The sequence below is a fragment of the Myxocyprinus asiaticus genome, chromosome 28 (genome assembly GCF_019703515.2).
Source record: "Myxocyprinus asiaticus isolate MX2 ecotype Aquarium Trade chromosome 28, UBuf_Myxa_2, whole genome shotgun sequence".
NCBI lineage: Eukaryota > Metazoa > Chordata > Actinopteri > Cypriniformes > Catostomidae > Myxocyprinus > Myxocyprinus asiaticus.
Window position 1 is genome coordinate 44,073,952 of NC_059371.1, and position 27,479 is coordinate 44,101,430.

The following is a 27,479-nucleotide window of genomic DNA, read 5'->3' on the forward strand; positions in this document are numbered from 1 at the left end:
ATACACTGTACAGTATACAATACGCACTATATAGATACACATTAATCAATCAATAAAAATAAAAAATTAAATTAAAAAAGTATATACATATATATATATATATATATATAGAATGTACAGTATTGTACTGTATTGACATTCAGGCTGTCGGTTGATAGTCAGTTGTTAAGAGAGAATATAATATAATAATAATATAATTTATGACAGTCCGTGTGAGATATAAGAGTAAGGGTAATAAAGTGCAGTGCTGATGTATTTGATCGTGGGAGATCAAGAGTTCAGAAGTCTGATTGCTTGGGGGAAGAAGCTATCATGGAGTCGGCTGGTGCGGGTCCTGATGCTGCGATAACACCTGCCTGATGGTAGCAGTGAGAACAGCCCATGGCTCGGGTGGCTGGAGTCTCTGATGATCCTCCGAGCTTTTTTTACACACCGCCTTGTATATATGTCCTGGAGGGAGGGAAGCTCACCTCCGATGATGTGTCTAGCAGTTCGCACCACCCTTTGCAGTGCTTTGCAGTTGTGGGCGGTGCTATTTCCGTACCAGGTGGAGATGCAGCCAGTCAGGATGCTCTCTACAGTGCAGGTGTAGAACCGTGTGAGGATGTGGCGGTTCATTCCAAACTTCCTCAGCCGTCTCAGGAAGAAGAGGCGCTGATGAGCCTTCTTCACAACGACTTCAGTGTGGATGGACCATGTGAGTTCCTCAGTGATGTGGACACCCAGGAACTTGAAGCTGCTGACTCTCTCCACTGGTGCTCCATTGATGGTGATGGGACTGTGTTCTCTGTCTTTTCTTCTGAAGTCCACCACAAGCTCCTTTGTCTTACTGACATTGAGGGAGAGGTTGTGCTCCTGACACCAGTGTGTCAGAGTGTGCACCTCCTCTCTGTAGGCTGTTTCATCATTGTCAGTGATCAGACCTACCACCGTCCTATCATCAGCAAACTTAATGATGGCATTGGAGCTATGTGTTGCCACACAGTCACGTGTGTACAGGGAATACAGGAGTGGGCTGAGAACACAGCCCTGTGGGGCTCCAGTGTTGAGGGTCAGTGAGGAGGAGATGTTGCTGCCTATTCTAACCACCTGGCGTCTGCTTGACAGGAAGTCCAGGATCCAGCTGCACAGCGAGCTGTTTAAGCCCAGAGCCCGGAGTTTCTCATCTAGCTTGGAGGGCACTATGGTGTTGAATGCTGAGCTGTAGCCTACAAACAGCATTCTCACATAAGTGTTCCTTTTTTCCAGGTGGGAGAGAGCAGTGTGTATTGTAGATGCAATGGCATCATCAGTGGAGCGGTTGTTGCGGTAAGCAAACTGCAGCGGGTCAAGAGAGAGAGGCAATACAGAGCAGATGTAATCTCTGATTAGTCTCTCAAAGCATTTGCTGATGATGGGGGTCAGAGCAACAGGACGCCAGTCATTTAAGCAAGTTATTTTTGATTGTTTTGGAACAGGCACAATGGTGGATGTTTTAAAGCATGTGGGGACTACAGACAAAGAGAGGGAATGGTTGAAAATGTCCATAAAAACACCAGCCAGCTGGTTCGCGCACGCTCTGATGACGCGGCCTGGAATGCCGTCTGGGCCCATGGCTTTGCGGATATTCACCCGTCAGAAGGATCGGGTTACATCCGCTACAGAGACGGAGCGTGAACTAACCTCTGTAGCTTCAGCCGCGAGAGCTCTCTCCGTGAGGGCGGTGTTATTTCCCTCGAAACGAGCATAAAAAGTATTTAGCTCATCCGGTAGAGAGGCAGCAGTGTTCATGGTGGAGTTTTTATTCCCTTTAAAGTCCGTGATGATGTTAATTCCCTGCCACATGCTTCTAGAGTTAGTGGTGTTAAACTGTCCTTCAATCTTGCTCCTGTACTGGCGTTTTGCGGTTCTGATAGTTTTTCGGAGGGCATAACTGGCTTGTTTATGCTCCTCCGCGTTCCCAGAATTAAAAGCGGACGTCCACACATTAAGTGCCGCGCGAACATCGCTATTAATCCATGGTTTCTGATTTGGATAGATCCGTATTGTTCTGGTCGGAACGACGTCCTCTACGCACGTTCTGATGAAACACATTATGCTATCAGCGTAAAGCTCGATGTCGTCATCAGAGGCGGACCGGAACATCTCCCAGTCCGTGTGATCAAAACAGTCTTGTAGCGTGGAATCTGATTGGTCCGACCAACACTGGATCGTTCTGAGGGTGGGTGCTTCCTGTTTCAATTTCTGCCTGTAAGCGGGCAGAAGCAGAATGGAAGAGTGGTCCGTTTTGCCAAAAGGTGGGTGGGGGAGGGATTTGTAGCCATCCCGGAACGGAGAGTAGCAATGGCCCAAAACCCGGTCCCCTCGTGTGTTGAAACTAATGTGCTGGTGATATTTTGGTGCGACTGATTTCAAACTGGCTTTGTTAAAGTCCTCGGTTACAATGAACGCGGCCTCAGGGTGCGCGGTTTCCTGCTCACTTATAATCCCATACAGTTCCTTGAGTGCCCGGTCTGTGTCGGCTTGTGGCGGGATGTACACAGCAGTGATAATGACCGCTGTGAATTCCCTCGGTAGCCAGAATGGTCGACACAGAAGCATGAGAAATTCCAGATCAGGAGAGCAGAAAGACTTGATAGAATGTACGTTCCTCTGATCACACCAGGATTTGTTGATCATTTACCTGAGAGGTCTTTTGCTCTGTCCGCTCGGTGCATGGAGAACCCCGCGGGTTCAATGGCTGAGTCTGGAATCTCCGCAGACATCCAAGTTTCCGTAAGGCAGATAATGCAGCAGTCCCTTGTATCTCGTTGGAAAGAGATCCGCGCTTTCAGCTCGCAGAGTGGAGAGAGAGGGGTAATTGTCAGTGTGTGTGATTTTTATATTTGTGTGTGTGTGTATATATATATATATATATATATATATATATATATATAGGAGGAGGAGGGGTGGTAGTGGGTGTTAAAAGTTGATTTTGTGTATTTATAATTATGCTTTGTTTTCCTGTGTTTTAATAAATAAAAATGTTAAACATAAAAATCAAAGTCGATGATGCAGAATTTTAAATAATATTACCATAATCCAGTGTAGACCTGAACAATGCACAATATATTAATTTTAATGACATTCTACTTGCACACCATTCAGCTCCTGCTAAACACCTTAATATATTTATACCTTTTTTACATTTATCCAGTCATTTCTGAGCATGTGTACTGAAGGTCAACCTAAAGTCCATCCAGACACCTAGATATGTTATGACATTGACTTGTTCAAGTAATTGACTAGTTTCACTTTTACTTCTGGAATTCTGTAACTTTTTATAAAACATATTGTGACAAGGAGGAGGGCTTGGCCGGGCCATGAGGGTGCACGGCTGGCACTGAGGCAACTAATCAGCAGGAGAGAGAGAGATAAAAGGGAGCCGGAGACACCAGTTCGAGAGAGCCACATGCGTGCTGTATGTGTGTTTCAGTTGATTTAAGTTCATTTATGTAATTAAAATTTAAGTTGACTGTTCTGCCGGTTCCCGCCACCTCCTTGCCCACTTTACCTTGTTACACTGGTGCTGAAACCTGGGAAGGAGGAGGGAAATGCTGTTGGTGAGTCCTCGACCCTGCCGTCCGCCAGGGGAGGAGCCACGGCCATCTGCCGGTGGACAGAGGTGTCGCTGCCTGCTGCCGGGAGTCAGAGGAGGAGGAGGAAAAGGACACCTTCTCTCCGGTCGCTCCCCATGCTCAGGACTACGGAGGTCGTTCCCCAGTCTCTGCCAGTGCTCACGACCATGGAGGTCGTTCCCCAGTCTCTGCCCATACTCACGACCACAGAGATCGTTCCCCAGTCTCTGCCGATGTTCACGACCGCAGAGATTGACCCCCAGTCGCTACCTGTGCTTTTGACCACAGGAGTCAGTTCCCAGTCTTCCACGGCTCTTAGCCCCGAGCCTTCCACGGCCTCACCCCTCAAGCCTTCCTTGGCTCTGTCTTTCCTGGCTCTGCCTCCCATGGCTTCGCCTTCCATGGCTCTACCCCTCGAGTCTTCCATAGCTCCGCCTCCCTTGGCTTCACCCCTCGAGCCCCTCAAGTTTCCGCCTTCCATGGCTTCACCCCTCGAGCCCCCCATAGCTCTGCCTTCTGAATCTCCCACGGCTCCGCCTGCCTTTGTCGGACCTCTCCAGGCTCCGAATGCCTTCGTCGAGCCTCTCTTGGCTCCACCTGTCTCCATCGACCCTTCCATGGCTCCGCTCTCTATGTCTCCCATGACTCTGCTCTCAATTCTTGAATCTCCACTTCCTATGTTTCAGCCTACTTCACCACGGTCTCCACCTCCAAGCCTTCTGACTCCTATTCCAGCTGCTCCACCTCTGGATCCGCCTAAGTCTCCACCTCCTGCGGCCCAACAGCTGGACTCTGTTCCCTTCCTAGAGCAGTCTCCCAGGCCTCCTGACCCAGTCCCTGCCCTGTGGCCACCTCCCAGGCCTCCTGACCCCGTCCCAGTCCTGTGGCCAACTCCCAGGCCTCCTGACCCAGTTCTTGTCCTGCGACTGCCTCCCAGGCCCCCGGAACCATTTTAAGCCCTGAAGCCGCCCCCCAGGCCCCCGGATCTATTCCCAGCCCTGAAGCCGCCCCCCAGGCCCCCGGATCCATTCCCAGCCCTGAAGCCGCCCCCCAGGCCTCCTCATCGTCTTCCTAGGATCCTTCTTCACCTTCTGCGTCACCCTACCTTCATCCGTCTTTGAGCGCCAGGAGTCACCCTTTAGGGGGGGTGGTTATGTCACAGACTGTCTCCCTCATGTTTTCTTAGGACTCTTATTTTGAAATGTTCCCATGGACTACATCTCCCAGAATTCACTGCCCTCATCACTTCCATCTGTTCCTCGTCTTCCTCACCCATCCTCCATTCCCTCATTAGCACTTTGTATAAATATCCTCTAGTTTTGTTCATCCATTGATGAATTGTTACATTGTATTGTTGAATTATGTTGAGTTTGTTACTTAGTAGTATTCCATTCCAGTGTGTTTCCTTGACTAATTCCACTCCTGCGTCTACAATTAAAGGTCTGAAAGATTACTCCTGTATCTCCTCTCTTCCTCTCCACGTACCCAACGTTACACACGCAAGTACCAGTCAACGACAACAGGTGGAAAATTACTAATAGCCTGAAGAACTAAATAATATTATAAATGTAAAGTCAATAATAATCAAAATAAATAAGCCTAATAAATTCCCTTGTGTTCCCAAAATAATGCTGACAAATGTGTGTTCTTATCGAATGTGTGTTTGTATTGCATTTTGGTAATACAGTTAATACTGCCTAAATTCAATTTTAGGATCAAGGTGAACGTGTCTTGTATTACTTTATGATTTAATCACTTTTGTCTTTGTTTCTTTAATAAAAAGATATATGTTACTGAACCTACAGAGTTGGTTCACAATGCAAGCCAACCATATGGAAATAAAGCGAACTAAACTCACAGCACCTCCCGATATGATCAGAGATTATTTTCAGCATTCCCATAGACTAAATTATTCTCGCAAAGTTTTCAGACGAAAGAAACAGAAAAAAAGAGTGAAAACTCTTTACATGTGCGTGTTCCACCAGACAGGCTCTTGCTGCACGCCTCTGAACAAACAGCACATCCGACACAAGCATTGATGGATTTTCTTGTTTGTTCTTTTTTCCGTCAATACTCGCTGAGCTACCCAGGCCCCCGGCTGGTGTTAATTTCAAACCCTGGTTACATACTTTAGCAGAACACATTCCACAGCATCTGGGAAACCACATTTAAAAGAATATTTCACCCAAAAATGTAAATTCTGTCATCATTTACTCATACTCTTCCAAACCTCTGACTTTAGCCCTTTTCAGATTTAAAAAATATCATGATATCCGATTACACCATCAATCCCTATATGCTGAGGGATGGTAGTCAGCGTCAATACTTTTGTCTGTTCTTAAAAAAATAATAAAGTGTGTTTCTTCAAGCGCATGTCTTTGTGACTAACAGAATTTCTTGTCATGCGTCACTCTGAGACAGGTCACCCACCTGCTGCAGGTAGATGAGCAAAATTACCCGCGCATAAAATACATTTGGACTAGTAGCTCACAAACTGGATTCAGCCTTGTCACATTTTGCAGGTGGCCGGTGCTAGTTTCACAACCTGGCCACTGTTTAATATATTTGGTTACTTTCCAGATCCATGGTTTTGCCATTTCCTGACATTGTTGATCATCATCTGTTCGCAATCGGCATCATGATCTTTGTAAGGCATCGTCGATATCCGATTACATCATAAAATTGCCCAGCCCTAATTAACAAGGGTTATTTTTACAGGCATTTTATAGTAGGTAAAATAAGATGTAATTTTTACCATTGCGGGAACGTAGAGTCTGTAAAAAGTTCAGAAAAATTACTGACATGACCGCTTTTGCACAGGATTAAAATTTAAGAAAAGGTTTTACATGTAACTATAGTACAAAGGCAATTAGATTGTAAGCTCTTTAAAAAATATTAATTTTACCATTTAGCTAACTAGCATACACATCATTACACACATTCAAAATATGAAAACTCACCATCCACATGTTTAAGTTTGTGCGGTGTTGTATAAACAGTATATGTAACAAAAATGGATCTACAAAATGCCCAGATAGTATAATATTTTTAAAACAATTAGAAAATAATAGAATTAAATTTATTTTTCATATGTCAAAGAGTTAATGCAACAAATCAGGACAAATCTAGAACAGAATTCATTACATTCACACTGAGATATCATAAGACAACTGGCTGTCAAACACATATTGAACTACACATAACAAATAAGATACAATTAGCTATACATAAATATTTTCTCAGGCACTTATTGAGTCTAAATACATGCACAACTTACATAATTTCAGAAATATACCCAAATAACAATATCCATATCATACTGTTTGTGTGTTAAACTTGCTATAGTTTACATCCATGTTGTTTCTTCATCAAATAACAATGTTAAATGTAAAACAAGTCAATCACTAAAACAACAGAAATAATCACAGCACCTGTGGGGGGGGGGGGCGCTCCTTTTTTGGCTCCTTTTTAAATCATAATGATAACAGAAATCACCCAAATGGCCCTGATCAAAAGTTTACATACCCTTGAATGTTTGGCCTTGTTACAGACACACAAGGTGACACACAGGTTTAAATGGCAATTAAAGGTTAATTTCCCACACCTGTGTCTTTTTAAATTGCAATTAGTGTCTGTGTATAAATAGTCAATGAGTTTGTTAGCTCTCACATGGATGCACTGAGCAGGCTAGATACTGAGCCATGGGGAGCAGAAAAGAACTGTCAAAAGACCCGCGTAACAAGGTAATGGAACTTTATAAAGATGGAAAAGGATATAAAAAGATATCCAAAGCCTTGAAAATGCCAGTCAGTACTGTTCAATCACTTATTAAGAAGTGGAAAATTCAGGGATCTCTTGATACCAAGCCAAGGTCAGGCAGACCAAGAAAGATTTCAGCCACAACTGCCAGAAGAATTGTTCGGGATACAAAGAAAAACCCACAGGTCACCTCAGGAGAAATACAGGCTGCTCTGGAAAAAGATGGTGTGGTTGTTTCAAGGAGCACAATACGACGATACTTGAACAAAAATGAGCTGCATGGTCGAGTTGCAAGAAAGAAGCCTTTACCTCACCAATGCCACAAAAAAGCCCAGTTACAATATGCCCAACAACAACTTGACACGCCTCACAGCTTCTGGCACACTGTAATTTGGAGTGACGAGACCAAAATAGAGCTTTATGGTCACAACCATAAGCGCTATGTTTGGAGAGGGGTCAACACAGCCTATAGTGAAAAGAATACCATCTCCACTGTGAAGCATGGTGGTGTCTCACTGATGTTTTGGGGGTGTGTGAGCACTTAAGGCATGGGGAATCTTGTGAAAATTGATAGCAAGATGAATGCAGCATGTTATCAGAAAATACTGGCAAACAATTTGCATTCTTCTGCATGAAAGCTGCGCATGGGATGCTCTTGGACTTTCCAGAATGAAAATGACCCTAAGCACAAGGCCAAGTTGACCCTCCAGTGGTTACAGCAGAAAAAGGTGAAGGTTCTGGAGTGGCCATCACAGTCTCCTGACCTTAATATCATCGAGACACTCTGGGGAGATCTCAAACGTGCGGTTCGTGCAAGATGACCAAAGACTTTGCATGACCTGGAGGCATTTTGCCAAGACGAATGGGCAGCTATACCACCTACAAGAATTTGGGGCCTCATAGACAACTATTACAAAAGACTGCACGCTGTCATTGATGCTAAAGGGGGCAATACACAGTATTAAGAACTAAGGGTATGCAGACTTTTGAACAGGGGTCATTTAATTTTTCTTTGTTGCCATGTTTTGTTTTATGATTGTGCCATTCTGTTATAACCTACAGTTGAATATGAATCCCATAAGAAATAAAGAAATGTGTTTTGCCTGCTCACTCATGTTTTCTTTAAAAATGGTACATATATTACCAATTCTCCAAGGGTATGCAAACTTTTGAGCACAACTGTATATTTATAAACTGACATGCGTCGAACAGCAGTTGGCAGTTTAGGAGACCAGACTGATTCTGAACACAACTATACACCTCTGGAAGGTATAGTAGAAATCTCACTACACCTAGAAAATCTCTTGAAAACCTCTAGAGTTTATATAGGTGCCAAGAAAAAGTCTGCCCTTAAAAGTAAAATTCTCTTATCACTTGCTCCATCAAAAATCCCCTTATCCCGGACAAGCGTTAATGTCAAGCCCAGGTATAGTAAGTATTCAGTGATGCCAACTTTCGTGTCATGTTAGTCCTGCATTCGTTGCACTGCAGGATGGTCTCATTTTAAGACACAGCTGCACATGCAATAGTTTGGTTAGGAGGCACATATGCTTTGTTCACACAGCAGGACATTTTTTTTCCTTCTCAAATCGGATTTTTTTTAGACTGACTTGCGTACGTTCCCATGCATGAGTGCTTAGCAATAGATGTTTTGCCATTGTTTATGCTTTACATGAGGGCAGTATCCAAAAATATCACCTTGATACAATTAAATGTCAAAATATTTTTTTACTGTGAAACTCAATCTTTGGATTTATTATCACTATTTACTTGATATAATTGGACCGGAAGATGATTTTTGCTCACTGTGACTACGTGGGCAAATCTTTTTTTCATGCTGCCATAAAGAACTTGCTGAGATGAAACTTTTCTCACATGAAGAGCAGTGGTATGGTTTCTCTCCAGTATGAATTCTCTCGTGTGCTTTCAGGTTTTGTGACTTACTGAAACTCTTTCCACAGTGTGAGCACTTGTATGGTTTCTCTCCAGTATGAATTCTTTGGTGCTGATTCAAGCTGCCGGCTGTAATAAAGGTCTTCCCACATTCAAAGCACATATGAGCTCCTACACCGATATGTATTTTCTGGTGCTCTTTAAAATAGGACATGCGTGTAAAACTCTTTCCACAAAATGAACACTTGTAAGGTTTCTCTTTTGTGTGAGTTTTCAGATGTTGTTTTAGGTATGCTGCTACAACAAATGTTTTCCCACACTTATCACATTCAAAGGTTTTTTCTCCAGAGTGACAGCGGAGATGATTCTTGAGATGGTCTGCATTTGCAAAACTCTTTCCACACTGTTGGCACATGAAAGGCTTCTCTCCAGTATGGATTCTCTCGTGTCTTTTAATGTGTTTTGAACAAGTGAAACTCTTTCCACAGTGCGAGCACTTGAATGGTTTCTCTCCAGTATGAATTCGCTCATGTGTTTTCAGGTGTTCTGACTGTGTGAAACTCTTTCCACACTGATCGCACATGTAAGGCTTCTCTCCACTATGAACTCTCATGTGTGTGTTAAGATTGCCTTTACATGTGAAACTCTTACCACACTGATGGCATGTGTATGGTCTCTCTCCAGTATGAACTCTCATGTGTCTATTAAGATCTCTTTTACATGTGAAACTCTTTCCACACTGAGAGCAGGTGAAAGATTTCTTGGCTGCTCTTCTTTGAGGTTTTTTTGGAGAGAAATTCTTTTCAGTCTCGGAGCAGCTCAAAGATTTTTCTCCAGTTATGAAATCATGATTTTTCTCCTCCACTTCATTCAGCTCTTCACGTTCCTCTCTCACTTCCATCAGCTCTGCAATGAACAGTAAATTGATGACAAAATCAAATTAAACCCCAATATAATGGCAGATCAAAAAAATGAATTAGTTTTACTCTGCAAAAGTTAAATTATACCATCAATTCTGATTAATAACTTAATTTTATGATTAGTCATTTATAGCGGTTGATCGAGGTGTAAAAATGCTAAATCTTACAAACAAATGTATTATTATCATTACTAAATTATTACAGAATGTGATACAGATACAGACTCAGATTACACAAGCCTTCACACTATGAAAAAAGTGCACTATGAAATTAAGAAAGATGGTTGGATGGATGCTGCTGAGTTCTGCTTTCAATGTCATTATTCATTAGAGTTTTAGAAGAATTAACTAAAATATTGCTTGTATTTCTCCATAAAATGTGTTATTTACTAGGGATGTGCACAGTTACCGTTTTTAACAGTTGATTAACCGTAAAGTTTCACACACTGTTAATTGTTTTTCCGTCGGGACACGGGAATAAAGAAACTGACCCAAACCCTGCCAGGAAAACCCGAAGGTTTGTTGGAACTCATCAAGTTCAGGTCGGGTTGAAGACTGCACTTCATATGTAGAATAATTGAATAGTGATTTTGGTATTCGAATAGTGGTGCGTTGAACAGTAAACCAGATGTCGTCTATCCATTCACATCCCTTTTATTTACCACAAATAGAACACAGCCTAAATAAACATTTTCCAAGTCAAGTCACATTTATTTGTATAGCGCTTTTCACGACATGCCTTGTTTCAAAGCGGCTGTACATGAAATTAAGCTATAACAGAAAATGAATGAATATAATGTCAATTAGAGCCCGACCGATATGGGATTTTTGAGACCGATACCAATTTTAGAGGGGGAAAATTCACAGATTACCAATATGGTGGCTGATATAGTTAATTTTTGAGCTGGAATGAAAACAGACCTTTTCTGTGTGGATTGTGCACCAATATGACTATGCAAAGGTACTCAGAAGACTGCTTTCTTAAATATTTTTATCAAAGAATTTATCTATCATCACATCTCTTCCTACACAATGATTCAATTCAAGCATGTCCATCGTTTCACAAGGATAACGCATAACTATGTCTACATTCCTTGCCAAGTCTTCCATAATCTCAAGCATGGTTTCCTTTGCATAGGTATTGCACAAGCCAGCTCGCCCTCGCCGGAAAGCTCACACTATCATGGGATATCTTTCAACAGGGTACTGTACAATAAAATCACCATTATCGTATGGCTTTATGTATGCTGTTAACCTTGGCAAAGATAACCATTAAACAACAGCCGCCCTCGTTGGAGGGCTCGAGCCTCATGGGATATCTTTCAATGAAGGGTATTGCAGGCAACGTCACCATTATCATATGGCTTTATGCATGTTGTTCACATTTCGGCAAAGATAACATCAAACAATGTCCGCCCTCACCAGAGGGTTCATAATCAAATGTTGTTTTCTTTCAATGAAGGGACAGTTGGAACCAAATTGTGTGTGCTGCTCCCTGTACTATCCGCATCCGAAACAGTATCTACCAGCTTCTCTTTCACTGACCTCCAAAAGCTTCTCTAATTCATTAACCTTCTCCGTCAGCCTGACTAATTCCTTACGCCGGGATCACACATCCTCCATGAGCGTGGCGTGAGTGGCGCGTTTTCGTTTCACCACCCATATTAACAAATAACACTGTTTACACTGCAAGCATGAGTCTTGAGGTGGCATGTCCCAGACACGGCATTCTCATCACACCACTCACAGACAAGGTGTAGATCTTGGAAAGATAGTCTTAGTGTCCTCAATCGGCCAGCATCAATTAACGATGAAGCCATCGCCCGCCTGCCCCAGAAAGAAGTGAACAGTGACCTTGACGCCCCTTCTACAGAGCATTAAGTCTAGAAAGCCATCAATCAGCTGTCCTGTGGAAAAGCTCTGGAACCTGACACTATCCCTGCAGAGGTGTACAATGCTGGGGGGTTAGTCATGCTGCAGAAGCTGACCAGCTTGTTCCACTCTATATGGAATCAAGGAAAACTCCCCCAGGAGTTCAAAGATGCCTCCATTGTACATATCTGCATGTGACAACCACAGAGGAGTCCCCTTTTAGTCGATAACTGGAAAAATCCTTGCTCGGGTTCTGCTCAACTGCCTGCGAGCTAGAGCATCTAGAGTACAACTTCCTCCCAGAAAGCCAATGTGGACTTTGTGCTGGTCGCTGGACTGTTGACATGATATTTGCTGCACACCAACAAAAATGCCAGGAGCAGCACAGCGACTTGTTCACCACCACTGTCAACCTGACTGAGGCATTTGACAAAGTCAGCAGAGAGAGGCTGTGGAAGATCAAGGAGAAGTTTGGCTGTCTGTTCAAGTTAATAACAATCATCCAACAGTTCCATGACAGGATGATGGTCCATGTGCTGGATGACAGGGAAGCATATAACACGCTCTTTAGCATGATGTTTTCTGCCAAGCTGATAGATGCTTTCAGCAACTGCGAAGATGGCATCCACCTCAGATACAGGACTGACGGGAAAATCTAGTGAAAGCTTGTAGGTGCCTTGGTTTGTGAAGTTAAGGAGACTGTTATCAGAGACTTTCTCTTCGCTGACGACTGCGCCCCAAATACCTCCTCAGAACAAAAGATGCATTTGGAGATGGACCATTTCTTTTCGGACTGTGACAACTTTAGTCTCACCATCAACACCACAAAGACTGAAGTCATGTACCAGCCTAATCCAGAAAAGCATTAACAACAACCACATTTCGTAGTGAAAGGACAGGACACCTATATGGGCAGCACACTCTCCAGAACAGTCAACACAGGTGCAGAGGTCAATAAAGGGATCTCCAAGGCAAGTGTTGCCTTTGGGAGACTTCACGAGAATGTATGTGAATGCCGGGGAATCAGCCTAACCACTAAGAGGAAGGTCTACTGTGCCATGGTACTCACTACCGTCCTATACGCTTATGAGACATGGACCATGTATAGAAGACATGCCAGGCAGCTCAACCATTTCCACGAGCCGTCTCCGCAGGGTCATGCACATCAGATGGCAGGACAAAGTTCCTGAGGCCAAAGTCCTGAAGCGAGCAAACATCACAAGTAGGGGTGCACCAATCGAACGACCACCAATCCAAATCGCCAGACTTTCATCTTAAATCCATGATCGGCACATACACTGCTACTCTAATGAATGAGTGCTTGCTCAGCCCTTGAAGCATGACAGAGTGGCCTTTGGAGTGTAAGTTGATGGCAATTCTAAGCATTAACGAATTTAAACTTTTAGACATGCTGTCTGACACCTATCTGGGCAGCACACTCTGCAGAACAGTCAATATAGACGCAGAAGTCAACAAAAGTATCTCCAAGGCAAGTGTTGCCTTTGGGAGACTTCATGAGAGTGTATAGGAACGCCAGGAAATCATTCTAACCACCAAGCTGAAGGTCTACTGTGCCGTGGTACTCACTACCATCCTATTCGGTTATGAGACATATAAGCACTCTGTTAGCAGGCAAAAGAAATGCTTCAAAGACAGTCTGAAGGTCTCCCTCAAAGCTCTTGGTGTCAGTACAGACTCTAGGGAGTCTACAAGGCATTAACTTGACAAGGAGTTCAGTGTACTCCAATGGCGTCCATAGTCACCAGATCTCAAACCAATATTGCACTTTTAGGATGTGGTGGAATAGGACATTCGCAGCATGAATGTGCAGCCGATCAATCTGCAGCAACTGTGTGACGTTCATATCAGCGTGGTGCAGAATCTCTCAGTGACCACTTTAATAGGTTCACCTCTCTACTACTGGGTAGGAACCCCCCTTCAGAACAGCCTGAGTTCTTTGTGGCATGGATTCAAGGTGCTGGAAACATCCCTTATACATTCTGCTCCAAGCTGACATGACAGCATCACGCAGTTCCTGCAGATTTGTCAGCTGCACTTTCATGCTGTGAATGTCCCATTCCACCACATCCTAAAGGTGCTCTATTGGATTTAGATCTGGTGACTGTGGAGGCCATTCGACTGAACTCATTGTCAGGTTCCTGGAACCAGATTGAGATGACATGTGCTTTGTGGCATGGCACGTTAACCTGCTGGAAGTAGCCATTAGAAGATAGTAGGCTGTGGTCATAAAGGGATGCACATGGTCAGCAACAATACTCAGGTAAGCTGTGGCCTTTAAAGGATGCTCAGTTGGTTTTAAGGTGCCTAATGTGTGCCACAACAATTACACCACCACCACCAAAAACATTTCCCACACCATTACACCACCACCTCCAGTCTGAACCGTTGACAAGGCAGGACGGATCCATGGATTCATGTTGTTTACACCAAATTCTGACCCTATCATCTGCATGTCGTAGCAGAAATCGAGATTCGTCAGAACAGGTGATGTTTTTGCAATTGTCTACCGTCCAGTTTTGGTGAACCTGTGCCCACTGCAGTCTCAGTTTCCTGTTCTTAGCTGACAGTAGTGGTACCCAGAGTGTCTTGTGCTGCTGTAGCCCATCTGCCTCAATGTTCGACATGCTGTATGTTAAGAAATGCTTTTCTGCATGGCACTATTGTAATGTGTGGTTATTTGGGTTACTATCACCTTTTTGTCAGCTTGGACCAGTCTGGCTATTCTCCTCTGACCTCTGTCATTAACAAGACTTTTTCACCCACAGAACTGCCACTCACTGGATGTTTTTTCCCCCCGCACCATTCTATAACTACTCTAGAGACTGTTGTGCGTAAAAATCCCAAGAGATCAGCCGTTACTGAGATACTCAAACCACCCTGTCTGGCACAAGCAATCATCCCACGGTCAAAGTCACTTAAATCAGATTTCCAACCCATTCTACTGTTTGGTCTGAACAGCAACTGAACCTCTTGACTACATCTTTGTGATTTTATGTATTGAGTTGCTGCCAGATGATTGGCTGATTAGATATTGGCATCAACAAACAGGTGTACAGATGTACCTAATAAAGTGGTCAGTGAGTGTACATCATGAAGCCCTGGTAGTCAGAATGGGGATGCAACTGGCCCTGTCACGCCCTCATTTGCCCCGATTACGTAAACTTGGCTAGTAACACTGCATGCATAAGCCCACATGAATTTTGTGTGACTAACATATGTGTGTTATTAGCCACTGGCTAGTAAATATTCAGATTTTACTCGCCAGAGACCGAGTTGTGTAGTGGCGAAGAAGAACTTAAAGACCGCAATCCTTTTACTGAATAAGAAGCTGGCAAATAAGAAGCTGGATTCAGCCAAGACTTTGATTCAGTCTCGTCTTTTACAGCCCGCTGTGTCTCGTGAGCATGCACTCAGGAGGATATTTACCTTATTTGGCTGCAATGGGTCCTGAGGTGTCGTGGATTGCGGTGTCACCATCGCTTTAGTTGGGTCACCACATGTCATTTACATTGCATTTAACAATGTCAACTCTGATTTTGATTAAACTTTTCAACAGACTGTTCTAACAAGATTTTCCATTTTACAGTATCTAAAGACCAGTGCAAGAAGCCTGTTGGATGTCTGCTGAAACGTAAAAGTGTTCTTTGTGATGCATCTATGTGTTTGCCCAGAGTCATTACATTGAAGTACACACCAGAGGACTGCATTGGGATTGGGGTCCCGTGGGACCCAACACAAATCTCGCAGGAGCGGGCGGTTTTAACTTTGCTGTGGGTGGGAGTGGGTGGTCCAAAAATATACCGCGGGTCCCGGGATTTAGCTAGCATTAACAAGAAGGATGGAGTCAACAAATGAAGTTGAAAAGAAGATTAAAGCGGGTTTTTACTATACAAAACCAAAGCAAGGCATGTCTGACATTTGGACAAATTTCTCAGTTGTTACTGACAAAAATGGAAAAGAATTGGACTTTGTAAGTTGCAACAAATATGCAAAAGTATTTATATACAACGGGCACAAATCTGGCACCTCTGGGTTGAGCCTAGGGATGTGCGATACCACTTATTTTCTTTTCGATCCGATACTAAGTACTTTTAGGCCAATATCGCAGATATCAATACCAATACCGATACCTCTATTAAATTTTATTTTTACGAATTATTTGGATAAAATTAGTAACTTTATTATTACTTAAAGTTTTTATATATTTATGGGCCTAAACAGAAAATAATTAGGCTGCTTTGTTTACCTTTTAAAAATTAGTATAAGCTACATATAAAATGTCAAAATTAACCATAGATATTAGTATATGGTTACTATGAATAAAACGAAGTTACCATGGATACTACAGTAATGCTGTAGTAAAACCATGGTTAACTGTATCAAAACCTTGGTTACTGCCTCCCCAAAAAATAAAAATAAATAAACATGGTTACTACAGTTGTGGTTACTAGTCATGGTTAATACAATATTACTACAGTAAATCCATGATAAGTTTTCATAAGGGTATCATTTATTAACGAGGATTAAAGATCATTATCAATGTTTTAACAAACTGTGAATTTAAATAAACCTGTAAAAATTGTCAAACAAGCCCATTATAATACATGTCATGTCTAGCTGCGTTTTTATGTCATTACCTCAGGAAAGCACTGCTCCCTCTTTGAATGATTGCTATGAATGAAAGGGTGAGTGCTGTCTGTGACTGCTGGTGTATTTTAGCATTTCTGCACGTCAAGATGAGCAGAAGAAAAAATAGTTCCGGTGCCATGCAACTATTCGCTCATATAATTCTTTTTTCCACTACGAGGCTTATGAATTAATATTCATGTAATCTAAATAATAATATCACTTTTTTAAAAAAACAACTTCAGAATCGATATTTTTATGTGAGGATCAATATTCTTGATACCACATCAGTACTGGAAGTATCGATACTTTAGTATCGATACGCCCAGCCCTAGTTGAGGTGACTTACCTGCTCCGTTCTCCCGGGTCACAGTAAGCTCTCCTTCAAAGATAAAACACTTCTTCCTGCGCATATTTTGAATATAATGTTTTTGTAGGCTCACACACATTGAGGGAGCAGGCGGTAATGGTCAGAAATTCAGCGGAAGCGGGATTAAGAAAACAGTCCAGCGCAGGGCTCTAGTACACACCACAACTTACATATGTGGCAGAGCTTCCATGTAGAAAAAATTATGGAGAAAAGATGCTATTTGTGCTACAAAACAAGCTCAGATGGGACTTGTGATAGAAATCAAGTATTTTTCAGCCTATGTAAAGCGCAATTTAACCCTTTTGCACGGACAATCAAACCGGTTTGATTACAGTAGGCTGGGCTCAGACGCGTACAAACCGGTACGATCTGAGTTCGTGCTGCTGTTTACAAGCAAAGGAGGGATTGAAGCTGCTCAAATAATCTTGTCAACATCACAATGCCTTTATTTTTATATGACATAAACTTTCAAACAATCACTCAACAAAAGTATAAAGTCATTACCGTCGAAGCGCACTGTTTTGATGCAGCTCTGCGGCCATGTATTCTGACGTCAAACAAATAATATACAAACTAGTCTGTAGCATGGGTGACGAGCCTTACCGCGCTCTCTCTCCCGCACACCGACACATGACCACCCCCCCATGCCACATTGTCATTCCACTTGAGCCTTCTCCCATTCCATCCGTCACAACCATTTCCGGGGCTGGGAAAGTGGAAGGGCTAGTTTCTTAGAACCTTCTACGCTCCACCTTGTAGGCTTCTGTGATGACACGAACTCCGAATCCCATCTTATCAATGACAATATGGCTGGCACGCATTGCCAGCAAGCATGATCACGATTGCATCTTATCTATCATAATCATTTTAAACATCTAAAAACCATATTATATGTTTCATTATATACAATGCCTGGCAAAAAAAGTTGCAGTTTGGATTAAAGGCAGTGATATGATCTGGGGTTGCTTCAATTGGTCCGGTCTAGGCTCAGCAACGTTATGCAGCAATAAAATGAAGTCAGCTGACTACCTGAATGTACTGAATGACCAGGTTTTCCCATCAATGGGTTTTTTTCTACCCTGACAGCATAGACATATTCCAGGACGACAATGCCAAGATTCACTGGGCTCAAATTGTGAAAGAGTGGTTCAGGGAGCATGAGTCCTGACCTTAACCCCATTGAAAGTCTTTAGGATGTGCTGGAGAAGACTTTATGGAGTGGTTCGACTCTCCAGTCGTCAATACTGCCTCTAGCTTTGATTATGGCGTGCATTTGTCATGGCATTGTTTCGACAACCTAATGCAACATCACAACATTATTTCCATTCAGAGTTGCAAACATTTTTGACCGAGATCTTGTTTTGATGATGGGACAGTCGAACCTCTCTGTAAAGTCTTCTCCAGTATGAGTGAATTCAAATGAAAGCATGTAGTTTAAGATAGAGTACACATATTTGTTTTACCAAGTGTATAATCTGAAAAAGAACTTTAAAGCCATCTTTTTAAAGAAAACAAATTAGAACTTTAAGCAGAAACCCAAATCCAGAGTCACTGTTCCTGAAGGACTGTAATGACTTTTTTAAATTAAAATTGCACCTTTTTAAAAGACAACTGAACACTTCTAAAATGACAATAAAGACAGCTGGAAAAAAATCATTTGTGTGACATTTGAGTGATAAAAATCATCTGGTAACAGATTCTGACATGATAGTTGATTGTCATGAAAGTGTAAAATAACATTAAAGAAACATACCTGAAGGAATAAAATCATCTTCGTCACTCTGTTGTTCCTCTGCTGTGGTTTCATCATCATCTTCATCACTCTGTTGTTCCTCTGCTGTGGTTTCTACTCTCATCTTCTTCAGGTTCCTGCAGTCCAGCATCTTCACTGAACACATCTTCACTGGTGTCTGCAGCATCTGCTGTTCATCATCATCTTCATCACTCTGTTGTTCTTCTGTTGTGTTTTCTTCTTTTATCTCCTCCTGCTTCACTTCAATCTTTACTGGTGTCTGCAGCATCTGCTGTTCATCATCCTGTTTTTCTTCTGTTGTGTTTTCTTCTTTAATCTCCTCCTGCTTCACTTCAATCTTCATTGGTGTCTGCAGCATCTGCTGTTCATCATCTTCATCAGTTTGTTCTTCTTCTGTTGTGTTTTCTTCTTTAATCTCCTCCTGCTTCACTATAATCTTCACTGGTGTCTGCAGCATCTGCTGTTCTCCAGCATGTATCACATCCACCTGCTCTCTCATGATGAACATCTGAACACAAAAACATCATCATTATAATGGACTGACATTCATCAAACTCAAAAAGACTGAACATTTAATGATTATACACAAGAACTGCTGTGTTAAACAAAATAACTTTGTTTTTGAGATGGTACAATTGGTTAGTTTGCTACTGCGAACTACAGAAACTTCCTTAAGTGTGCTGTTATGCAGCAGATGAGCCACAGGATGCTGGAGTCTCATGATCTTCCCATTTCTTTCATAGAGAAAGATTTTTTTTTACCCTGGGGGAGGTGAATTGCGGGTCTGTGACAATTTCACAAGTCCTGCTTTGTTCTGTAGCAGCTGAAATTAAGCAGATGCACATTCACTGATGTTGAGTCAGACATTTTGGCGCCATTCTTCCAGGATTCCAAGTTTTATGACTTAAAGGTAACAGTGTGTGGACTAAAGGCCCAGACACACCATACTGACATCAAAGAACTAGCGGTGACTGTGGTGTCGCCTCACGTCGCCTGCGTCTGGGCCAAAAAGTTGCTCCTGAACACAACGCAAAGAATACACCCAACAGCCAACTAGCACATACGTTCTGCACCTGCATGAGAGGAAATAACTCTCCGTACCAGCAGGTGGCAGTAGTCTGTATTTGTTATTCAAAAAGGGAAACCGGAAGAGCTACGACTGCAGATATTCAAACTGTAAACAAAGCAGCACTTGCTTACCATTTTCACACCAATCTCACTCACCACACGGATTCGTAATGTAGCTTCTTCAAATACGTCTGATAAGTTACAAATGGCATTGCCGTTGTCAGCCCTTGGTCTATTGAAAAATGAGAAAAGCCTTCTGTGTATGTGCCCTCTTGACTTCATCGTTTGCTTGCTTTCGTCACTTCCATTTTTGCTTTTCGTGCACTGGTTCACTAAGCTGAACAGCCAATAAAACTGATCTGTCTCACCGACAGGCTCCGCCGCCGATTCAACATGCTCAATCAGCCAAAAAGCCGCCGATGGGGGTCTGACTAGTGCCAATGGTGCGGAACACAATGCAAAAACTAGGCTGACAGACACTCAACTATGGCCCGACATTGGCCGACCATCAGCTTGGTGCGTCACGGCCTTAAAGTCCTTTTTGTAGAATTCTGTTAATGGCACTCTGTCCGTAAGACTTATTATGCCTGGTTCCCTCAGGAATCCTACAGTTCCAAAAAACAAAATTTATTTTCATAACAGCACTGTCCCTAGTATGTTTATCTTTCCATTATATTGATATAGTTGTATGTGTTAAAAGTGCACTCTAGTCTAGTGTTGGGTTAAAAACTGATGCGCAGTAACAAATACACAGAATGTATGATAGTTCTAACTGTAGAGAGCACATCAATATGAAGACAAAGCCAAATCCCGGACATTGAGAGGCAATTTTGAAATCCCAGCAGGAAGCTTTTTTCAGGTTTGAAAAAGAGGACATGTCTGGGGAAAAGAGGACGTATGGTCACCCTATGTTACGTTATTTTTTTGGTTTGTTTCTTTTTCCATTGCATCACAAATGCCATGGACTCGGCCGGACTCTGAAAAAAATCCCAAGTCCGAAAGGCTCGAGGACAAGTCAGAGTAAAAATGCATCCGAGTCTGTGACAAGTCCATTAAAAGTTGACTCGTGACTCGGACTTGAGTCCGAACTCAAGTACCCCAACTCTACTTTAGTGATATCTTTGACCTTATAAAAGCTGTTTTATTCTACATGTGGCAAGGGCGCCCTCATGGGGGTGGCCATTTTAGAATCACATGACCAGCTGAAATACTACTTGCTTAATCTCAGTAACCGTCTTGTTATTGGACACTTTCACTCATGGATTAAATGAATCATGGCTGATTATGAATAGTGAATTTCTACAGTGGCATCTGTAACTGAAAACTACTGATTTTGAATGATGCAGCATCCACACCACTAGGTGTCACTGTAAGTCCAAGATGACACGAGCAAAAGTGCACCTTTAAGTACCACCTTACCTGTAGATAACCAGGGTTGATGTTAGATTCTTGACTAGGGTGACCATACGTCCTCAAAAAAGCGTCCAGCCGGGATTTCTAATCGGCTTTAGTTGCATTATGATGTACATCTGGTCTAATACTTCATTGTGTGTGCAAGGATATTTGCATTGCTTTAAACCCTCTTTGTAAGTCCCGCCTTCTCGCACACCAATTGGTCGATTATAAGAGGCTTGCAGCAACTATTGGCCAAATGCCTGCCTGTCAATCTCTCCATGAACGCGCGAAGCGCTGTTGTGTTTGGCATCAAACAGTTGCTTGACAGTAGCAGCAAATCACAGCTAAGTGGAAACAATGCCCAAACGAAAGTGCAAATTTACAGAAGATTTGCACAAAAAATTCCCATGTTTTCGTCCAGGTCGAGATCTGTGGGAAGCAGGATGTATGACATGTAAAGCTGGCACTTACGTGTAAGTTGCTAATAAAGGTGCAAGTGATTTAGAAGCACACAATAGCTATGTGAAGCATAAAGGGTCAGCAAAAGGTTTAAGTTCATCTGGTAAATTAATGTACTACTTTTTGCGACCAGGTAAAATTGTTATCACATTGCTTCATTTTCCATGGCCATTCAAAATAATAGTAATAGTAAATGAAGGTACACTCATGGCATCAAATATTTAATTTTAGTACATGGACATTCAAAAGAATGTTGAAAATGTTTATTTATTTATATATATTTATGTTATGCTAATAGTGTCTTTTTCACTGTATTAAAGTTTGCATTCATAGTAACACTGTTTTGAACCCGACTATTCCACCCCACCCCAAAGATCAGGGGATCATGCTGCTATAACGTCTTTTATGGGACGTTTAAGCGACGTTTTTAGGACATTACCACAACGTTTCTGGAACGTTACTCAAAGTTTGTCAAGCTTGAACTTTACCAACACGTCTTCAAACTGGACTAAAATATAAACATGAGTTTAGCCACAGACAGAAAGTGTAAATAAACCTGTTCTGAAGTGTTTTAGTTGTTTTGTTCACCTCTTGTATATGACCAGTAATCCCAAAAGTATTTACACAAACTTCAGGAAACCAAAAAGTGTTTGTTTGTGCCCGTCTCTCCAATATATATTATCACCTTCATTGAACTCATTTACAGTCAGTCGCTGGATTTAAAGAGCTCATTTAAGCATAATATTCTCAGATTTCTCCTGAAAGTGATTTTTTAAAGCGTCCGTATGAAAACAACTCGACATGCGTCGATAAAAACTTATTTTACAGTCATTAAAACGCCAAAGACAGAAGAAAACATATACAAATAAATGTGAATCTAACAAATGATGTGAAATACATTAAACACGTACCGAACTGAGCGCTCAAACTGTAGCGGTCTCTGAATTCTTCTGCTGCTGCTGTTTACTGGCGGTTGGCAAATCAGCTCATGGTGCCTTACCGCCACCACCTGGACAGGAGTATGGAGTGCTTTTATATAATAATAATAATAATAATACTTTAATATAAAACTTGATTACTTATACAGAGTGTGTGTGATATTTAAATCATTTAGTCTAAACCTGTTGTTTTTAAATATTTTAATAAAGCATCTCATGAGTCTTGAGTACATCTCATAAACTATATCTTGTCTTGATGTAGAGTTAAGGCCGAGTATAAAATCAGAACATATAATCACATTCATGGGCTGAACTTCCTCTACCCATTGTAGGGCTAAAAAATGGCAATTAATTCTGTTGTATACTGAAATGTCATTAGTCATCCTCTTCTTTATGCTGATTTTGAATTGAGGAATATATACTGTTGTAGCTGTGTGACCAGAGTTAGGATTCTTGGAACCATCTGTATATATACTGAGCACTGAGAAATATGCCTGATCTAGATATTGCTCTCACGTCTGTGGTCATGGAGTCATTTGAGAGACTGGTTTTGGCCTATCTAAAGAAAAACCCACAGGTAACCTCAGGAGAAATACAGGCTGCTCTGGAAAAAGACTTGTTGTTTCAAGGAGCACAATACTTGCTGACCCCTCTCCAAACACAGCGCTTATGGTTGTGATCATAAAGCTCTATTTTGGTCTTGTCACTCCAAATTACAGTGTGCCAGAAGCTGTGAGGTGTGTCAAGGTGTTGTTGGGCATATTGTAACCGGGCTTTCTGGCAACTCGACCATGCAGCTAATTTTTGTTCAAGTATCGTCGTATTGTGCTCCTTGAAACAACCACTTCCAGAGCAGCCTGTATTTCACCTGAGGTTACCTGTGGGTTTTTCTTTGTATCCTGAACAATTCTTCTGGCAATTGTGGCTGAAATCTTTCTTGGTCTACCTGACCTTGGCTTGGTATCAAGAGATCCCCGAATTTTCCACTTCTTAATAAGTGATTGAACAGTACTGACTGGCATTTTCAAGGCTTTGGATATCTTTTTATATCCTTTTCCATCTTTATAAAGTTCCATTACCTTGTTACGCAGGTCTTTTGACAGTTCTTTTCTGCTCCCCATGGCTCAGTATCTAGCCTGCTCAGTGCATCCACGTGAGAGCTAACAAACTCACTGACTATTTATACACAGACACCAAATGCAATTTAAAAAGCCACAGGTGTGGGAAATTAACCTTTAATTGCCATTTAAACCTGTATGTGTCACCTTGTGTGTCTGTAACAAGGCCAAACATTCAAGGGTGTGTAAACTTTTGATCAGGGCCATTTGGGTGATTTCTGTTATCATTATGATTTAAAAAGGAGCCAAACAACTACGTGATAATAAATGGCTTATCACTATCCTTAAATACAATTTTTTTGCATGATCAGTCATATTTTCAAAATCAATACCAAAATTTCACAATTTCTGCCAGGGTATGCAAACTTTTGAGCACAACTGTATTTGATGTCTCCAGTATGGCTAAATGTATAGTTGTTTGAATATTGTATAGAACTGTTTGGTAATATATATTGTTATTTACGTGTGCAATGACTCAACAAAAAGATCGGCTATTTTTGGATAATTATATTTATGAGCGCTATGCTGTGGTAAACAATAGTACTACCTCATAAGAATTAATGTTTACAACAGACTGTTATAAGTATAAATGCCAGATATTATTATTCATGATGGAAGTTGTAGATATTTGTGTAATTACTGTTTATTATTTATTGTTTCTGTCACATATTCTGTTTTTTTGTCTAGACTTTTATTTTGAAATTCTTCTTTAGTTCCCCATTCCTGTTTCCTGTTAATTTTGTAGTCCTTTGTAGTTTCATTTTATGATTGGTTTTCCTCTGATTGTTTCTCCAGGTGTTCCTCGTTCCCTTGTTTGCCCCTGTGTATTTAAGCCCTTGTTTTCCGTTTTCTTTGTCAGTCTTCACATGTGTTGTCATGTTCTGGTTTCCCATGTCTGAGTACTTTGTACTCAAGCCTCTCCTGGCTCCCCATGCCTTTGTCGAGCCTCTCCTGGCTCCGCCCACAGAGTCTTCCACGGCTCCGCCCGCTCCCCCAGAGACTATTTCTCCAGCACTCCGCCCACTCCCCCAGAGACTATTCCCCCAGCGGCTCCGCCCACTCCCCCAGAGACTATTCCTCCAGCTGCTCCACCCACTCATCCAGAAACGACTCCTCCAGCGGTTCCGTCGCCTTACCAGTGACTCCTCCTACAGCAGTTCCGCCGCCTGACCCAGTCCCTGTCCTGTGGCCGCCTCCCAGGCCTCCTGACCCTGTCTCGGTCCTGCAGCTGCCTACCAGGACTCCTAACCCAGTCCCCACCTTGAGGTGCTCTCCTTGGTCTCCTGGCCATCCGCCTGATCTGCTCTGGTCTCCTTGGTCTCCTGGCCATCCATCTGATCTGCTCTGGTCTCCTTGGTCTCCTGGCCATCCATCTGATCTGCTCTGGTCTCCTTGGTCTCCTGGCCGTCTGCCTGAGAAATTTCTGGGTACTACGAGGATGTGAAGCAAGATAACAACATTTATGCAAAGAGTGTCGCAGATGGAAAGGCAAACCAGTCATTCCAAAAATGGCAGATCTGCCGCCAGCCAGACTGAGACTTCAGAAACCACCTTTTTATAGTACTGGCATGGACTATTTCAGACCATTTCAAATTAAATTTGTTAGACGCTGTGAGAAGAGATGGGGGATAATCTTCAAGTGCCTTACCACAAGATGTTTTCACCTTGACCTACTTACCTCCATAGACACTGATTCATTCCTGATGTCCCTGAGGAGATTTGTAGCCCGCCGTGCTACGCCTTGTGAATTATTCTCAGACCAGGGCACAAACTTCCATGGTGGGGAAAGAGAACTTCAAGAGGCCTTTGCTTCCCTCAGCCCTCAACTACAACAGCAACTGGCCAAACAGAAAATATCTTTCCATTTCAACCCACCAAACGGCCCACACTTTGGTGGCGCCTGGGAAAGAGAGATTCACTCTGTAAAAAATGCCCTTCGTATCACCATTGGCTCACAGGTAGTAACTGAAGAGGTGCTCCGGATGGTCCTCATTGAAGATGAAGGTATCCTAAATAGTAAAGTGCTGGGTTAAACTTCTTCCAGTGTAGCTGATCTTGACCCTGTTATGCCAAATCATGGGGCAACCTGATAGTTCACTACCCCCAGTTGTATACCCAATCACAGAGCTTATGGGGCAGCGGAGATGGAGACAAAGCCAGGTTCTAACAGATCAGTTCTGGTCAAGCTTTATTCGCCAGTAATTACCTACACTCCAAACATGTCGCAAGTGGCATTCAAATGTTAGTGACATTTCCACTGGAACAACTGTCATGCTTGTAGACCCACACCTTCCATGGGCCATGTGGTTGATGGGTAAAGTAGTTAAGACCTTTCCTGGTTCAGATGGTCACATCAGAGCTGTGGAAATCCAAGTGAAGGATAAAATCTATACTCGGCCAGTTGCTAGACTAATCACTCTTCCTGACTTTGCAAACAAGGATGAACCTGCCAAAGACTCAGATCCCCCTAACTGACTATGCCATTAAAGGAGCAAATATGTTCAACATATTTGGGGGCGGCAATGTTGGGAAGGCCCAACTTATGAGAGTGTTGGTTGCTGGGTGACGTCAGTCATTTACAGTAAGCAAAGAGCACCTCGTGGTGTTCGTGGGACATGGACTGAACTTTCCTATTTCTGTGTTAGAGTGGATATGTGTTGAGTTGTGCATCAGTGACTGCAAGTAAGTCTTTTTATGAGTGTTGTTTATTCAATGTTACTTGATAGAAGTGATTAATAAGTTACGGTGAATTTGTTCAAAAGCTTGTGACAACGGTAAACCCAGTGCCTTGCCTACACTGTTAATTAAACTTATATTTACTATATATTTGAGTTAGATATATTTGTATTGTTGATTGATGTCTCCAGTATGGATAAATGTATAGTTGTTTGAATATTGAATAGAACTGTTCGGTAATATATACTGTTATTTACGTGTGCAATGACTCAACAAAATAATTCCATTTATGAGCGCTATGCTGTGGTAAACAATGGTACTACCTCATAAGAATTAATGTTTACAACAGACTGTTATAAGTATAAATGCCAGATATTATTATTCATGATGGAAGTTGTTGATATTTGTGTAATTATTGTTTATTTATTGTTTCAGACCAAACTCATACATACCTGTACAGTAATTCAAGCAATGTGTGGTTTGGCTGTGCCTGTTTGTTTGTGCTGAACTTTAATTAAAGACTGTTAAATGGATTTCTGCCTCCTGTGTCCTGACTGACACACCAGTGCAAACACAGCTACCCTAAACCAGTCAATACAGTCCTAAGTAAATGTAGTCACAGTACTGAAGGTCAACCTAGAGTCCATCCAGAGGCCTAGATATCTTATGACATTGACTTGTTCAAGTACTTGCCCATAAAGTTTCACTTTTACTTCTGGAATTCTGTTACTTTTTGTAAAACAGATCACCTGGGTTTTGGCTATTGACAATCTGAAACTCCATTTATTGGCCCATTTCTCAACTTAGTTTACTGCTTACTTGTATGACTTTTGTTACATGTGTGATGTTACGTCTTCGCTTCCACATGGCTAAATCATCAGCATAGACTGATCTTCCTATATCTATTTTTATTTGCTGAAATACATAATTTTTCATGATATTAAACAATATTGAGCTACATACACTTTCTTGTTGTCACAGTTGTGTCTGACCGTCAGTCTGTCTCATCTGTGTGT

At 42.1% G+C, this 27,479-nt stretch overlaps 1 protein-coding gene across 7 annotated transcripts in view; it reads right to left on the reverse strand.

The window, feature by feature from the left end:
- Positions 1 to 27,479, reverse strand: part of LOC127418567 (zinc finger protein 501-like) — a 240,533-nt gene that overhangs the window by 83,487 nt on the left and 129,567 nt on the right. The window contains exon 1 of one of the 7 annotated variants that reach the window (XM_051659175.1): positions 22,643 to 22,664. The exons of 5 other annotated variants lie outside the window; for them this stretch is intronic. The gene's annotated coding sequence lies outside the window, so the exon portion shown is untranslated. Of the gene's footprint in view, positions 1 to 22,642; positions 22,665 to 27,479 lie in introns of those variants that run through there. One more of the 7 variants, XM_051659164.1, reaches the window with a different exon arrangement.